Here is a 17,992-nt window from a genome sequence, read left to right as displayed (position 1 = left end):
CGCCCATTCTACCTTACTCCTACCCACCGTACATGTAACGCCCCAAGACCGGAGCTTCAGATGTCTTCCAGGGTTTCCGAGATTCGTTGTGTGATTTGTTTCGTCTGTTGCATTCATCTTTGCATCATGTGCATTGCATCATGTCATCATGCCATCATCTCATAAATCTTTGCACCTCAACTCACTAAATAAATTGCATGGATCTTCGGTCCATTTAAATCGAGGGAACTCACATGGTGGTTTCTCTTTATAACCTATCCTCCCGATAGTAGGGAGCTATATTCAATATTTCTTTAATTTGATATTCACCATAACACACGTGCAAAAATAATCTTCATGCCTATTTCCACTTCGAGTTTGACCTTCAAATCTTGTCCACAATTCTGTATCTCTTTTATCGAGGTTCCTCTAAAAACCGAACATTTTGGACCTTCCAAACCTCCACTTCCTATTCACCCATTTGAATTTAATTCAAATGTGTTTGAATCTAAGCCTTGCATCCATGCCCACTCCTATTTTCTTGGATTAGACTCATTTTTATGAGTTTGAGAGTATATTCTTTCTCCTACCATCTTCTTTTCTCTCTTTTCTTTCTTTCTTTCTTGTTTTTCTTCTCTGTTTTTTTTCTGTTCTTTAGAGTGAGAGAGAGAGCCCAGCCCAGCTACAACCTATGCTAGGCCGTCCCTTTAGGCCCACCTAATCCTTGCATGCAGCCCACTAGTGCTGCAACCCTAGACCCAGGGAGCCCGACTCCCTTCTCCCTCGATACCTTCCCCTCGCGCCGCCATCGCCCTCTCGTTCCCTGGCCCGATCCTCCTCTTCCCTCGTGCCCATCGTTCCCTCGCGTCGCCAGGGAACCGCATCCCGATCCCCATCTCCTGCGATCCCATCTCTCCCTTGCAGCCACTCACTTCCCTCGTTCATCTCCTCCCTCACCCTCTCTCTCGTTCATCACCGCCACCGCCAGAGATGAACACAGCTGCCGCCTCCCGATCCGGCGTCCCACGTCCTCCTCCGCCTTCGAGCCGGTGCCGCCGGAGGCCACCAGCGTCGCCCAGGCGCCGCGGCTCCTCCCCGGCGCGCCTCCTTCCTCCCGCGTCTGCCTCTTCCCTCCTTGCTCCAATGCCATGGAACCAGGCTGCCGCTCCGGTCAAGCCTCGTCGCCGGCCGACCTGAACCGTGGAGCCGTGGCCGGAACCGGCTCTCCCAGACGCTCGCAGGACCTCTGCCTCACCCTGCTCGTTGTCGGAGTCCAAGCTCCACCGCCTCGTTTCTTCAGCGCTGCTGCCTCCCTCTGCCTCATCCAAGAGACAAGCACAAGGCATGGAACCCTCGTCGCTGGCCAAGACCCTCCTCGCTGCTGGCCTCGTGCAGAGCCCCTCCTCCTCACGGCCTTAGGGTCCGTCGCTGCCCCATGTTGCTGCTGCTTCGTTGCCCGCCTCCCAACGATGATCGGGGCTGCATGTTTTGGTTCGCCAAGTACCACCACACCCGAGTCTTTGCCTTGCTTCGTTTTGGGATTGAAGACCGAGACGAGACCGCCAAGATGTATCCCGGTGTCGCCGAAGAACCTGTGAACGTCTACACGACGACCGCCGAGTACCTCTTCACAAGTACCACTACGGCCGGAGACCTCGACACCCGACGCCTAAAACGATCACCAAACCGGAGATTACGCCAAGTACTAGGTCAATAAGAACCGCCAAGTTCATCTTCCGCCATCTCCGAAATCGCCAAGTACCACGACGATACGAGAACCGCTACCATCGACCAGCAAAGAACCCGTGGACGTCAAGTCCCTCGTCGTGATTCCGAACATCTACGGAAAATTGTGCAACTAAGAACGTGAACGACTACCGTCGCCACGAGAACGTCTACTTCCCACAACGAACCGTGAACATCTACTTCCTCTATCATCGCCGAGTACCACTACTTCCCACGACGATCGTGAACGACTACACCGCTTGACCCGAACCGCTCCGATAGCGCACGCTTCGAAGGTACAACCCTGAGACGACCGCCGTGAACGAATGCATGTGTGATGTATGAGATGCTCGTGCTTGCACCGTGCTTGATTTGTCGGTGCACATTGCCCTCTTTTACCTTGTCACCATCATGTGGAAACCCGGTTACCGGGAGCACCCCACCGTTCATCGCATGACACGCTCCCATCACTTTCTTTTGCACCGATGTCTCAATGAGTTTACGGAACCGGAATGTTGCCGTGGCACCGTTTCGTTATCATCGCCGTGGCACCCCTTTCTTTTCCGCCACGATGAAAAATGTTTCATAATGCTCTTGTTAACTTTTAATAAAAATTGCATAAACTTGTTCATGTCATCCGCATCATGATAACAACAATTAAATGTTTAAATTGATGTTGCATTAAATTACTAATGCATATGGGGATTTACCGGATGCGTTGTTTGTTATATCCGGCCCCATTTAAATTGTTTAGATGGTATAGTTTTGTTATGTTTCACCTCTTGACATGCTTAACAACACTTAATATTGTTGAGTACATAAACGAGATCGAACTAAATAACTTGAATGTGGTGTTTCGTCAATATGCAATGGAGTTGCATATTGAGCTCCACTTAATTTGTAGTATTGTTTGTGCACTTTGCCATGCCATGCTTCATTTAACCGGACATGCATCATACTTGATTGTGCATCATGACATGATTATGTGGTGGTTGTTTACTATGTTGTTTGCTTCTTTCCGGTGTTGCTTCTTCGGGTTAGTTCTGATAACGTCGCGTTTGTGAGGATCCGTTCGACTTCGTCCGTTTGTCTTCTTCATGGACTCGTTCTTCTTCCTTGCGGGATTTCAGGCAAGATGACCATACCCTCGAAATCACTTCTATCTTTGCTTGCTTAGTTGCTCGCTCTTTTCCGATGCCTATGCTGCGATACCTACCACTTGCTTATCATGCCTCCCATATTGTTAAGCCAAGCCTCTAACCCACCTTGTCCTAGCAAACCGTTGTTTGGCTATGTTACCGCTTTGCTCAACCCCTCTTATAGCGTTGTTAGTTGCAGGTGAAGATTGAAGTTTGTTCCTTGTTGGAACATGGAGATCGTTCCTTGTTGGAACATTGTTTACTTGTTGGGATATCACAATATCTCTTATTTAATTAATGCATCTATATACTTGGTAAAGGGTGGAAGGCTCGGCCTTATGCCTGGTGTTTTGTTCCACTCTTACCGCCCTAGTTTCCGTCATATCAGTGTTATGTTCCCGGATTTTGCGTTCCTTACGCGGTTGGGTTATAATGGGAACCCCTTGACAGTTCGCCTTGAATAAAACTCCTCCAGCAAGGACCAACATTGGTTTTACCATTTGCCACCTAGCCTTTTCTTTCCCTTCAGTCGGCCGGCTCAAGGGTCATCTTTATTAAACCCCCGGGCCGGTGCTCCTCTAAGTGTTGGTCCAACCCAGAGCACCGTGCAGGGCCATCCCTTGGCAACTTGGGTTACGTCGGCTCCTGTACGCTTAGCTTATCCGGTGTGCCCTGAGAATGAGATATGTGCAGCTCCTATCGGGATTTGTCGGCACAGCGGGTGGTCTTGCTGGACTTGTTTTACCATTGTCGAGGATGTCTTGTAGAACCGGGATACCGAGTCTGATCGGAATGTCTCGGGAGGAGGTCTATTCCTTCGTTGATCGTGAGAGCTTGTGATGGGCTAAGTTAGGACACCCCTGCAGGGATTTGAACTTTTGAAAGCCGTGCCCGCGGTTATGGGCAGATGGAATTTGTTAATGTCCAGTTGTAGAAAACCTGAAGTTGACCTTAATTAAAATACATCAACCGCGTGTGTTACCGTGATGGTCTCTTTCCGGCGGAGTCCGGGAAGTGAACACGGTGTTGGAGTTATGCTTGATGTAGGTTGTTTTAGGATCACTTCTTGATCATACTTGTATCGACCGTGCTTTGCCTTCTCTTCTCGCTCTCATTTGTGTATGTTAGCCACCATATATGTTAGCCGCTTGCTGCAGCTCCACCTCATACCTTTACCTTACCCATAAGCTTAAATAGTCTTGATCGCGAGGGTGCAAGATTGCTGAGTCCCTGTGGCTCACAGATACTTCCAAAACCAGCTTGCACGTGCCAAGGTTACCGTGCGGATGATGCAACCAAGCTCAGGAGGAGCTCGATGAAGATCTTGTCCTTTGTGTTGTTTCGTTCTAGTTGATCAGTAGTGGAGCCCAGTTGGGGTCAATCGGGGACCTTGTCGCATTTGGGGTTCTTCTTTTATTTTGGTTCCGTAGTCGGACCTTGATTGTATTTGGATGTTGTAATGCTTTATTCATGTTTTTTTTGTGTGAAGTGGCGATTGTAAGCCAACTATGTATCTTTCCCCTTTACTTATTTACATGGGTTGTGTGAAGATTACCTCACTTGCGACATTGATTTCAATGCGGTTATGCCTCTAAGTCGTGCTTCGACACGTGGGAGATATAGCCGCATCGAGGGCGTTACAGTACAGTTGCTCTACGAGCTGCAGCTTCTGACAGGAGACGACTCAGGCGTTACACACTACTTGTCCGGCTGCAGGAAGCATTTCATAGTGCAAGGCGGCAAGTCCCCGGTCCGACTTGTCGAGCCCGGTACCAAGCAGCATAACAAAGAGTAACATACTTGTAGGCATAATTTTTATCATACAGACAAAAGAGGGCTGTCCCCGAGCTCGTCTTGGGGGCCCTGAAGTCTTGGTACTTTAATACAAAAGGTAGCGTGGTACATACTACATCAACTGTAAAATCTTCGGAGGAGATTTGCATTCCGTGGCCGCTCTGTCTCTTTGCCGGAGTCATCCCTCTTGAATGCTCGGGGCTTCTGAGCGTCAACCAGGTAGTAGGAGTCATTGCCTAGCACTTTGCTGATGATGAAAGGGCCTTCCCAAGGCGCCGACAGCTTGTGCTGGCCGGCTGTTTGCTAGATCAGCCGGAGCACAAGGTCGCCTTCTTGGAAAGATCTTGCCTTGACCTTCCTGTTGTGGTATCGGCGCAGGCTCTGTTGGTAGATGCTGGACCGGCTGAGTGCCAGCAGCCGGCCCTCTTCCAGCATATCGACGTCGTCTTGACGTGCTTCTTCTGCTTCCTCCTCGGTGTACATGGTGACTCGTGGGGAGTCGAACTCTATGTCCGTTGGGATGACGGCTTCGGCACCGTAGACGAGGAAGAAAGGCGTGAAGTCTGTTGACTTGTTTGGAGTCGTGCGCAGACTCCAGAGGACGGCTGGCAGCTCGTCGAGCCAGCAGCCAGCCGAGCGCTCCAGAGGCTCGATCAGCCGGGGCTTGATGCCGGACAGGATGAGGCCATTTGCTCGCTCCACCTGGCCGTTTGACTGTGGATGGGCGATGGACGTCAGGTCCAGTCGGATGCCGTATGTTGTACAAAAATGGGCCAAGGCGCCTTTGGCAAAATTTGTGCCCTTATCGGTGATGATGTTGTGTGGTATGCCGTACCGAATTGTGATATCGGAGATGAAAGTCACTACAGCATGACCATTCAGTTTCTTGATTGGCTTCGCTTCTATCCACTTGGTGAACTTGTCCACTACGACAAGTAAGTGAGTTAAGCCACCTCGTGCTGTCTTGAATGGCCCCACCATGTCTAGACCCCAAACTGCGAAAGGCCAGGCAATGGGGATGGTCTTGAGTGCAGAAGCCGGCTAGTGTGGCTTGGAGCTGAACTTCTGGCACCCTTTGCATTTTTGGACCAATTCCTTGGCCTCTTCTAAGGTAGTCGGCCAGAAGAAACCGTGTCGAAAGGCTTTTGCGATGAGTGTTCTTGAAGTCGCATGGTGGCCGCACTCACCTTGATGGATGTCTTTGAGAATTGCTTGGCCTTGCTCTGGCTCTATGCAGCGCTGGTATACACCGGTGATGTTGCGCCTGACCAACTCTCTGTTGACTATGGTGTAGGCTGCCGCTCGGCATTGTACTTGCCTAGCTGAGGTCTCATCAGTCGGCAGCTCTTTGCTCACCAGGAATTTGAGGATGGGCTGGGCCCATGAGGGTGCTGCTATTTCTTTGACTGCCAGAACTGCGACTTGGACGAGGGCGGTTGGGCTGGGAGGTGGTGGGTTGAAGTCAACAACCGCTTGCTGGGTTAATGAAGTCCCCAGGCCGACTGGCGCGGTTCTTGGGCCGAGTCCTGGAGTCTTCGAGTCCGCCGCCGCCGTCCCTGGGCCAGGTACTGCGGTCCCTGGGCCGGCCTCGACTGTGCCGGCTTTGGAGCCATCTGCCAAAATCCCCGTACCGTTTGCCAGGGCTCTGGAGTTGGATCCGACTTCTTCGGGAGGAGCCGGCACAAAGATGGAGTCTGATTCTCGTGAAGGCTTGACAGACGGCTTGAGGAGGCGTTGAAGGGCGACGCCGGATGGTATTGCTTGGCGGGTAGAGCCGATTCGTGCCAAGGCGTCTGCTTGGTCGTTGTCGTTTCATGGCACATGGAGGAACTCGCACCGCTCGAAATACCCGCTGAGTTGCTGCACGAGGAATGGTAACTCGCCATGTTCGCATCTTTGGCGTCCCAGTCGCCATATGATTGTTGGACCACTAAGTCCGAGTCGCCATAACACAGGATCTGGCGAATGCCAAGTTCTTTGGCAAGCCGGAGCCCGTGAATGAGCGCCTCATACTCGGTGACGTTGTTGGAGCCGGCAAAATTGATTTGCAGTGCGTATTTGAGCTTGTCGCCTTTCAGGTAAGTGAGGACGACGCCGGCTCCCAAGCCGGTGCGCATCTTGGAGCCGTCGAAATGCATCCGCCAATGGGTGGAGTCGGGCGCTGGAGGCAGGTGCTGGGTCTCAGCCCAGTCGACGAGAAAGTCGGCTAGTGCTTGTGACTTGATGGCGGTGCGGGACTGGTAGTGGATGGTGTAAGGAGCCAGCTCTATGGCTGTAACGCCCTCGACGCGACTATAGCTCCCATGTGTCGAGACACGACTTAGAGACATAATCGCATTGAAGGCATATGTCACAAGTTAGGCAACCTTCACAACATCCCATGTAATGTATAATAAAAGGGGGAGATACATAGTTGGCTTACACTCGCCACGTCACATCAAAGTACATAAATAACATCCATCATACAAACACTCATGGCCCGACTACGGCGCCAAAATAGAAGAAAACCCAACACGCGACAAGGCCCTGAATCGAACCCCAACTAGGCACCACTACTAATCATCAGGAAAAGACACGTAGTAACGCTGAGAGTCTTCGTCGAACTCCCACTTGAGCTCGTACTCATCACCTGGAGCGGGATCACCTGGACCTGCATCTGGAGTTATAGTATCTGTGAGCCACAGGGACTCAGCAATCTCGCACCCTCGCGATCAAGACTATTTAAGCTTATAGGAAGGATAAACCAATATATATGTGGAGCTGCAGCAAGCGACTAGCATATATGGTGGCTATCTTATTCGCAAAAGAGAGCGAGAAGAGGAGGCAAAGCACGAGCGAGAGACTAGAGAGCAACCTGCGCAAACATTACTCCAACACCGTGTCCACTTCCCGGACTCCGCCGAGAAGAGGCCATCACGGCAACACACTCAGTTGACTCATTTTAATTAATTAAGGTTCAAGTTATCTACAACCGGACATTAACAAATTCCCATCTGCCCATAACCGTGGGCACGGCTTTCGAAAGTTCAATCCCTGCAGGGGAGTCCCAACTTAGCCCATGACAAGCTCTCACGGTCAACGAAGGAATAGACCTCCTCCCAAGACGTTCCGATCAGACTCAGTATCTCGGTAACTCAAGACACTTCGACAGGTTAAAACAAGACCAGCAACACCGCCAGAATGTGCCGACAAATCCCGATAGGAGCTGCACATATCTCTTTCTTAGGGCACACTCGGATGAACACTACGTACAACTAAAACCAACCCTCAAGTTTGGACCAACACTCAGAGGAGCACTGGCCAGGGGGGGTTAAAATAAGATGACCCTTGAGTCTGCAGAACCCAAGGGAAAGAAAAGGCTGGGTGGCGAATGGTAAAACCAATGTTGGGCATTGCTGAAAAAGCTTTAAACAAGGTGAACTATCAAGGGGTTCCCATTATGACCCAACCGCGTAAGGAACGCCAAAATCCGGGAACATAACACCGATATGACGGAAACTAGGGCGGCAAGAGTGGAACAAAACACTAGGCGAGAGGCCGAGCCTTCCACCCTTTACCAAGTATATAGATGCATTAAGATAACATAGCAATATAATGATATCCCAACAAGTAAGTAAATGTTCCAACAAGGAACGGCTTCAAACTTCACCTGCAACTAGCAACGCGATAAGAGGGGCTGAGCAAAGCGGTAACATAGACAATCAACGATTTGCTAGGACAAGGTGGGTTAGAGGTTTGACATGGAAATTGGGAGGCTGACAAGCAAAAGGTAGGCATCGTAGCATTGGCATAGCAAGAGCGAGCAAACTAGCATAGCAAAGATAGTAGTGATTTCGAGGGTATGATCATCTTGCCTGCACAGTTGTCAGAGTTTACTGGATCCTCAAAAGCAAACTCAACGGGCTCCTCGGTAGCGAACTCGTCTCCCGGCTCTACCCAACAAGAAAAACAAGCAACAAGGATACAATCAACCACGTGCAAACTCAAACAACACGATGCAAAGATGGTATGCCATGCTGGATACGATGCGGGATGCAAAATGCAAGACATGACAGGAAAAGCATGATCCTGGCCTCAACTTGGAATTCCAAGGGTACCACTGGAAAGATGAGATGAAATCGCTTGAAAATGATATAAAGAACGCCGGAATCGGAGTTACGGTTTGGAAATGGCAAGCGTTTTAAGAATGACACCGGTCTGCGATTTACAGCAAGTGGGCATCTAAATGCAATGAGATGAACATGCTACAGCACCCAAACATGACAGCAAAATGCATGGCAGGGATGTACACAAGATGCTTAACAACAAGTCTAGCACTGAGCTATGGCCAATTCATCCATTATGAGGTTCAAACAAGCATGGCAAAAACGCAAATGCAAAACAGATTCCAGACTTGTCTGAAATTTCAGATCACGAAGCCCTCTTCGGAGTAGCAAAACAACATGATACATGACCTGATTATGATAAAGAAGATCATGGAATGTAGCTACTCAACAAGCTTATAAAAATACCCAAAGTGACCTAGGGCCAAAAGGGTACACAAAATATACTAACGGGCACACGAACATAGCAAAAACATAATCAGTTTTCAGACTTAGTGAAAACTGAGACATGCTGAAATATAACTCACGAAGGCATGTAAACGAGCTCGATGCACTCACTACGGTGAAATTCATGGCAAGGCAAGCATACATCCATAAATAAGGCACAAAATACAAGCTAGACATGGCAAGAACAATGGCATAGCATGCACGGATCAACTACAATAACAACGGCAAAATCATAAACGAGTTGACGATCTGCCCAGATTCACAACGAAGCAAAAGTAGAGCTTGATTGACTCAAGCTAGGTTGCTCCATAATTGCAAACAAATACAGGGATGGATATAGCATAACATGATTAACAAAACTCCTTTACTGATCATCCTCAAAAGAGGCACGGATCACTAGGAAACAAGCTGAACATATGGCATCATGAACTAAATAATCCCAGACATAGTGAAAACAACTAAGTCTCTGAAAACAGATTTCCCGGGTGCCTCACTTTGCAAGCTTGCACAAGTCACCACATACATCCTAAAAATGCATGGGTTGCACCTCTGGAAAGAAAACAAAATGCTTAACAAAACATATGAAGGACTCACAGGCATATCATGCACACGTTAATCATGGCAAAAATGACAAAAGTCTAAAATGAACTAGCAGATCTGACAATTAACTCACGAAGCCTCCTTCTAACAGAATTTTGGGCATCAAGATGAGCTCAAATGAAAATTATGCAATGGAATGAAATGATTTACTCGGCGAGACGAACATTTTGATATATTATATGTCCAAATCGGAGCTACAGATGCAAAGTTACGGCAGGTCAAAGTTTGCTCAAAAATTAGGGTTCGGGGAACAAAAGTCAACCGGGGGGGATTTTGGATCTGGATCTGGCACAGTTCACGGCGCGACTCCCGAGGTTGACCGGACTTGGAGCTCACCGGAGTTCGTCGGTGGCCGGAGTAGGTGGGGCGACGACGGTGGCTCGAGGCGGCGAAGCAGCGCGCGGGGTCGGCGGCGATGGCCCAAGGCGGCGGCGGCCCGAGGCGGCGGTGGCCCGAGGCGAGGCGGCGCCGGGAGGCGGGGTCGGGGCGGCCGGCGGTGGCTGGGCGGCGAGCTCCCGCGGCGGAGCTCGGCCGTCCCGGAGGAAGACGACGCGGGGAGGAGGCGAGGTCGGGGCCCGGGTGGCGGCGCGGGAGGGCCTGCCCCGGGCTTCGGCGGGCCGGCGGCGGGGAAGTGGTCCGCCCGCCACGTGGCGCTTGGGGAGTGGGCGAGGGGGTGCGGCGGACGTGTCCGGCTAGGCTCCGGACATGTCCGTTGGCGGCGCGGAGATGTTTTTTTTAAGTAGGGTTGGACGGGGAGAGATCCGAGATCCGAAAATGGGGGGCTATTTATAGGCATAAGTGGAGTTAGGAGAGTCCAAATGAGGTGCGGTTTTCGGCCACGCGATCGTGATCGAACGCTCTAGGACATGGAGCAGATTTTGGTGGGTTTTAGGCCAAATTGGAGGGGTGTTGGGCTGCAACACACACGAGGCCTTTTCGGTCCCTCGGTTAACCGTTGGAGTATCAAACGAAGTCCAAATGATACGAAACTTGACAGACGGTCTATTGGTAGTTAACCAAGGCCGCTTAGCAAGTCTCGGTCCAATCCGGAAACGTTTAATCCCCACACACGAAAGAAAGCTAGAAATGACCACCGGAGGAGAACGAAGCGCCGGAATGCAAAACGGACAACGGGGAAATGCTCGAATGCATGAGATGTACACGTATGCAAATGCAATGCACATGATGACATGATATGAGATGCATGACAACGAAAACAACACACGGAGACAAATACCCGAACCCGAGAAAGTAAAATAACTTAACGCCGGAAACGGCAAGAGTTGGAGTACAAATTGGGAAAGTTACATCCGGGGCGTTACAACACTCCACCACTACGAAAAGATCTCGTCCCGAGATCTAGGACTGAAAGAACTCTGGGTACTCAGAACGGAGGTGATCCTCGCGTTCCCAGGTAGCTTCACGGTCGGAATGGTGTGACCACTTGACTTTGAGAAATTTGATTGACTTGTTGCGAGTCTTGCGTTCAGTCTCTTCAAGAATAGCAACTGGGTGCTCATGATAAGAGAGATCTTCTTGGAGCTCAATGTCCTCGAAGTTGACGGTGCGGTTAGGAGTCTTGAAGCACTTTCGAAGCTGAGAGACATGGAACACGTCATGAACATTTGCAAAGTTTGAAGGAAGCTCGAGTTGATAGGCGAGGTCGCCTCTCTTGCTGACGATCTTGAAAGGTCCCACGTATCTAGGGGCAAGCTTCCCTTTGATACTGAAGCGACGAGTACCTTTCATAGGAGAGACACGGAGGTAAACATGATCTCCGATCTCGAAAGCCAAATCACGGTGCTTACTATCATAGTAGCTCTTCTGACGGGATTGGGCTGCTTTGAGGTTATCACGAATGACTTTGCACATTTCTTCTGCTTTTGTGATTAAGTCATTACCCAAAAGCTGACGTTCACCGGTTTCAGACCAGTTGAGAGGGGTACGACACTTCCTGCCATACATAATTTCAAAAGGGGCCTTGCCCGAACTTGCTTGAAAACAATTGTTGTAGGAGAATTCAGCATAAGGAAGACAATCCTCCCACTTCATGCCGAAGGAGATCACACAAGCCCTGAGCATATCTTCAAGAATCTGGTTGACACGCTCGACTTGACCGCTTGTTTGAGGATGGAAAGCAGTGCTGAAGCAGATGTTGGTGCCCATGGCCTTCTGAAAAGAATCCCAAAACTTCGAGGTAAAGATGCTGCCACGGTCTGAAGATATCACTTGAGGAATACCATGCAGAGAGACAATGCAAGAGGTATAGAGTTCCGCCAATTGAGCTGCAGTGATCGACTCTTTGATAGGCAGAAAGTGAGCCACTTTGGTGAGCTTCTCGATGACAACGAATATAGCATCATTGCCACGCTTGGATTTTGGAAACCCAGTCACGAAGTCCATTTCAATGTGGTCAAACTTCCATTCTGGAATGGCAAGAGGTTGGAGGAGACCTGCTGGCCTTTGGTGTTCTGCCTTCACTCTTCTGCAGACATCACATTCATTCACGAATTGAGTGATCTCGTGCTTCATTCGAGTCCACCAATAAGCTTGCTTGAGGTCCTGATACATCTTCGTGCTCCCAGGGTGGATGGAGAGGAGAGAATTGTGAGCCTCGTTCATGATCACTTTACGGAGTTCACCTTTGGGCACAACAATACGATCCTTGAAGAAGAGAGTGTCCTTGTCATCAAGGCGGTAGAACTTGTACTTGGACTGACTCTTGGCAATCCCAATCTTCACCTTTTTCACCATAGCATCAAGAAGCTAGGCTTGGCGAATCTGGTTTTCTAAGGTAGTAGAGACTTGAAGGTTGGCGAGGAAACCTTGAGGAACAACTTGCAGATTAAGTTTGTGGAAAGCTTCACAAAGCTCGGGTTGATAAGGCTTAAGAATCAGACTGTTGTAGTAAGCCTTCCTGCTCAAAGCGTCAGCAATCACATTGGCCTTGCCTGGAGTACACTCAATACTCGGATTATACTCTTGAATCATTTCGACCCATCGAGTTTGCCTGAGGTTGAGATTAGGCTGAGTGAAGATGTACTTGAGACTCTTGTGATCAGTGAAAATGTCCACTTTTCTTCCCAATAGAAGATGTCTCCAAGTCAAAAGAGCATGCACAACTGCCGCCAACTCGAGATCATGAGTGGGGTAGTTCTTCTCATTAGGCTTCAACTGGCGAGAGGTATAAGCAACCACTTTCTTCTCTTGCATCAATACTGCGCCAAGACCTTGGAGAGAGGCATCACAAAAGACCTCGTACGGCTTGGATTCATCAGGTGGAGTCAGAACTGGAGTAGTGATCAATTTCTCTTTCAAAGTGTTGAAAGCAATATCACACTCCGGAGACCAAACGTACTTGACGTGCTTCTGATGAAGATTAGAGAGAGGCTTCGCGATCTTAGAAAAGTTTTAAACGAATCTTCGGCAATAACTTGCGAGACCGAGAAAACTGCGGAGTTGCTTCACGTTCTGAGGAGGTTCCCAATTCACAATTGCAGACACCTTCTCAGGATTCACGGCAATGCCCTTGGCAGAGATGATATGACCAAGATAAAGAACCCCATCAAGAAAAAATTCACACTTGGAGAACTTGGCGTAGAACTTATGTTCCCTGAGCTTATCAAGAACCAAACGCAAGTGCTTGGCATGATCTTCCTTGTTCTTCGAGAAAACCAGAATGTCGTCGAGATAGACCAAAACGAAGTCATTGGTGTAGGCATTGAAGATGAAGTTCATCATGCGAGAGAACGTCGGAGGAGCGTTGGCGAGGCCAAAAGACATGACCGTGTATTCATATGAACCAAAGCTTGTTCTGAATGCTGTATTGGGAATATCTTCTTCACGAATGTGAATCTGGTGATAACCCATACGGAGATCAAGCTTGGAGAATACTTGGGCACCTTTGAGTTGTTCGAACAGCTCATTGATGTTGGGAAGTGGGTATTTGTTCTTGATGGTCTTCTTGTTCACCGAACGGTAATCAACACAAAGTCGGTCCGCTCCATCCTTCTTCTTCACAAAAGAACACCACAACCCCACGGAGAAGAACTAGGCCGGATGAGACCCATTCTTTCTTGATCATCGAGTTGCTTCTTCAGCTCCTTCAACTCTTCAGGTCCGAGCTTGTAAGGACGCTTGCACACAGGTTCCGTGCCAGGCTCAAGTTCAATAACGAATTCAACTGGCCGGTGCGGAGGCATTCCTGGGAGCTCTTCTGGAAACACGTCTTGATATTCGCAAACGACTGGAATTTGAGAGATGGCGTCCAATTCACCCTTCTCATTAAGAGAAAACAGACGGATAGTATCATCACGAGCGGCACAGACAATTACATCCTCAGATGAATGAGTCAATTGAATCTGCCTGGCTGCACAATCAAGCTGAGCCTTGTGCTTAGAAAGCCAATCCATCCCGAGAATAAGATCAATATCCGAGTTACCAAGAACCACCGGAGAAGAGAGAAACTTTTAATCGCCCAACGTGATAGAGACATCCGGGACGCAATTGTTAGAAGTCATTTGCTTGCCCAGAGACACTATCTTCAATGGAACAGGAATCCTTTCGGTCACAAAATCATGCTTGGCCACAAATGGAGTTGAAATAAAAGAAAGCGATGCACCAGTGTCAAAAAGAACTTTTGCAGGAACATCGTTAACAGGAAGGTTACCCATGATCACATCTGGTGAGTCCTCTGCCTGAGCTGCATTTAGCAAATTGACCTTGGCGTGCTTGGGGTTATGCTTGACCACAGCTGTACTTGCCAATCTGACAGGAGGAGGAGGGGGAAGGCGCCTCTGGTTGAAACACTTGTTGGCATAGTGACCCTTCTGTTGGCACTTGTTGCACGTGACCTCTGAAAGCGGACGGTGATATGGAGCACTCGATCTTGGAGGTTGAGACGAAGTCTTGTTCTGAAAGCCAGGGTTGGGTGGGTGGGAAGAACTACTGCCACCTTTACTCTTCTGCTAAAACTGCTGACGGAACGGAGGAGGAGGAAGCTAAAACTTTTGCTGCTTGGCCACTTGAGTAGAGGAAGAAGGAGTAGCATCTCTGACTCGCTTCCTGGAAGCATCACACCTCAACTGAGCAGCCTCTTGCTTCAGTGCCATGTTGTAGAACTCATCGTACCTCAAGGGCTCAAAGAGGACAAGAGCGAGCTGAATTTCTTCTCTGAGACCACCCCTGAACTAATATATCATGCTCTTCTCATCAGGCACGTCCTGCTTGGCAAAGCGGGCAAGCTTCTGGAGCAACTTGTTGTAGTCATAGACAGACAAAGAGCCTTGCTTCAGATTGCGGAATTCCTCACTCTTGCTTTCAACCACGCTCTGCAGAATATGATGAGCTCGGAAATCTCGACGGAAATCATCCCAAGTGATAACACGTCCACCTCTGGAATCCTTGTACTGCTGGAACCATTCTGCAGCTTGATCTTTGAGTTGGAAGGAAGCGAACTTCACAAAGTCCTCAGGCCAGACGTTACTGCACTCGAAATGCTTACACAGATCCACAAGCCAATCGTCAGCATCGATTGCCTCAACACAATTGCTGAAAGTCTTTGGCCCGTTAGCAAGGAACTGGTTGAGTGTAGCAAAGTGACTCTGATTGCTGCCTTGATTCCCTTGACTGCCTTGATTGCGCTCTTGAAGAATTTGCATGATCAGCTGAGTGTTTGCATTGGTTGCGGCCATCACAGCTTGCCATGCCTCTGGAGGAGGTGGAGGCGGTGGCGGATCAGGATTCGGAGTCGTGTGCGTTAGAGGAGCCATCCTGAAGAGGTTGACCACCATTAGCACATTGACAGATAAATATTGAAGCTGAATCCAACGGAATGAAAATTGCAACATATAGTCTTCACATCCGAACAAAATGAACGAATGCATTCCTCTTGAAATGGTCACATATCCATAAATTGAGAAGCCACGTAGAATTAAGGTAGAGAAATAAATCAACAAGGTAGGGATCAAGAACGAATAATCGGTAAGAAATCCCAATCTCAAACCAATATCCATGGAAGAAAAACTAGAGCTACGAGAATTCCCACCTATGAAACTTCCGAACCTTTCCGGTTATGCAATCAGGTGTTGGGGATACAGGGGAAGCATAATACCTCACCCAAACTAGCAAATCCTACATCCAGTTGTATCCATCCTTCAACACATAACCAAGAAACCTTCGGAAACCATCTACCTCAACCTTCGAAAAGCATTCGTTATACAAGTTATGGCGATACTCCCGAACTCCCGCCCCAGTACTGGGTGGCGTCGAGGTTATCTCACCAACGAACTGCATAAAAGAGATTTTCGATGTCGGCGAACAATTCTCAAGTATTCCAGAATTGCAACGATAAAATTATGATGACAACACCTAGCTCAACTCCCTGGGACACTTCCACTAAACCCCTAACAGGAGGCACCAAGTCAATGTTCTCATCATAAGCCATCGGAACGATTCCAAGATACTCGCGTGATCCTAAAAAAAATTTAGTGAAATTTGAGAAGAGAAGAGTCAAAACTCTACGTAAGGATGCCTTACCAGAGCGATGAGGAGACTGGGAAGTAAAAAGAATTACTAAACTCTCCGATATATAATTCCTAAATGACTCAAAACATTTTTCTAGACACAACTTGGCTGCTAAAAACGATCAAGCAATGGGGCTCCTAAGGTCGGGAAAGGCTCTGATTACCAACTTGTAACGTCCCGGACACACCCGCCGGTGGTCGTTACTCCTGGTGAGATCTAGACTGTCCCACAGATCAATACTGGTCTTTTCTTCACACTTTGTCCTCACCCATGCGCACCCGGGAGCAACTTCCCGATCGGTCACCCATCCTGACACTACTCCAAGCTGAGCACGCTTAACTTTGGAGTTCTGTCCGAATGGGCTACCGAAAAAGAAGGAATTCCTTATTGATATGAGTAGTCTATCATCCCTAATAAGCCAGGCCATCACATACACCCCCACTCGGAGGAACCGACGTCCTCGTCGGGCCACAGGAACGTTCCCTCTTGGCACAACCGTCTGTGCATCCAGTCCGGTACATGTGCCATGTCGTGTGCCACGACGGGTCACAAACATCATGAACAACATGACCGCACACCTGTCCGCAACCATCCGTGTAACCGCGAGGGTCGGCTCTGATACCAACTTGTAACGCCCTTGACGCGACTATAGCTCCCACATGTCGAGGCACGACTTAGAGACATAATCGCAATGAAGGCATATGTCCCAAGTTAGGCAACCTTCACAACATCCCATGTAATGTATAATAAAAGTGGGAGATACATAGTTGGCTTACACTCGCCACATCACATCAAAGTACATAAATAACATCCATCATACAAACACTCATGGCCCGACTACGGCGCCAAAATAGAAGAAAACCCAACACGCGACAAGGCCCTGAATCGAACCCCAACTAGGCACCACTACTGATCATCAGGAAAAGACACGTAGTAACGCTGAGAGTCTTCGTCGAACTCCCATTTGAGCTCGTACTCGTCACCTGGAGCGGGATCACCTGGACCTGCATCTGGAGTTATAGTATCTGTGAGCCATAGGGACTCAGCAATCTCGCACCCTCGCGATCAAGACTATTTAAGCTTATAGGAAGGATAAACCAATATATATGTGGAGCTGCAGCAAGCGACTAGCATATATGGTGGCTATCTTATTCGCAAAAGAGAGCGAGAAGAGGAGGCAAAGCACGAGCGAGAGACTAGAGAGCAACCTGTGCAAACATTACTCCAACACCGTGTCCACTTCCCGGACTCCACCGAGAAGAGGCCATCACAGCAACACACTCAGTTGACTCATTTTAATTAATTAAGGTTCAAGTTATCTACAACCGGACATTAACAAATTCCCATCTGCCCATAACCGCGGGCACGGCTTTCGGAAGTTCAATCCCTGCAGGGGAGTCCCAACCTAGCCCATGACAAGCTCTCACGGTCAACGAAGGAATATACCTCCTCCCAAGACGTTCCGATCAGACTCGGTATCTCGGTAACTCAAGACACTTCGACAGGTTAAAACAAGACCAGCAACACCGCCTGAATGTGCTGACAAATCCCGATAGGAGCTGCACATATCTCTTTCTCAGGGCACACTCAGATGAACACTACGTACAACTAAAACCAACCCTCAAGTTGCCCCGAGGTGGCGCTGCAAGTGGCTCTATTTGGACAAACACTCAGAGGAGC

Source organism: Triticum dicoccoides, chromosome 1A (assembly GCF_002162155.2).
Source record: "Triticum dicoccoides isolate Atlit2015 ecotype Zavitan chromosome 1A, WEW_v2.0, whole genome shotgun sequence".
Classification (NCBI taxonomy): Eukaryota; Viridiplantae; Streptophyta; class Magnoliopsida; order Poales; family Poaceae; genus Triticum; species Triticum dicoccoides.
The sequence above is the reverse complement of the archived record's forward strand: the minus strand, read 5'-3'. Positions refer to the sequence as shown.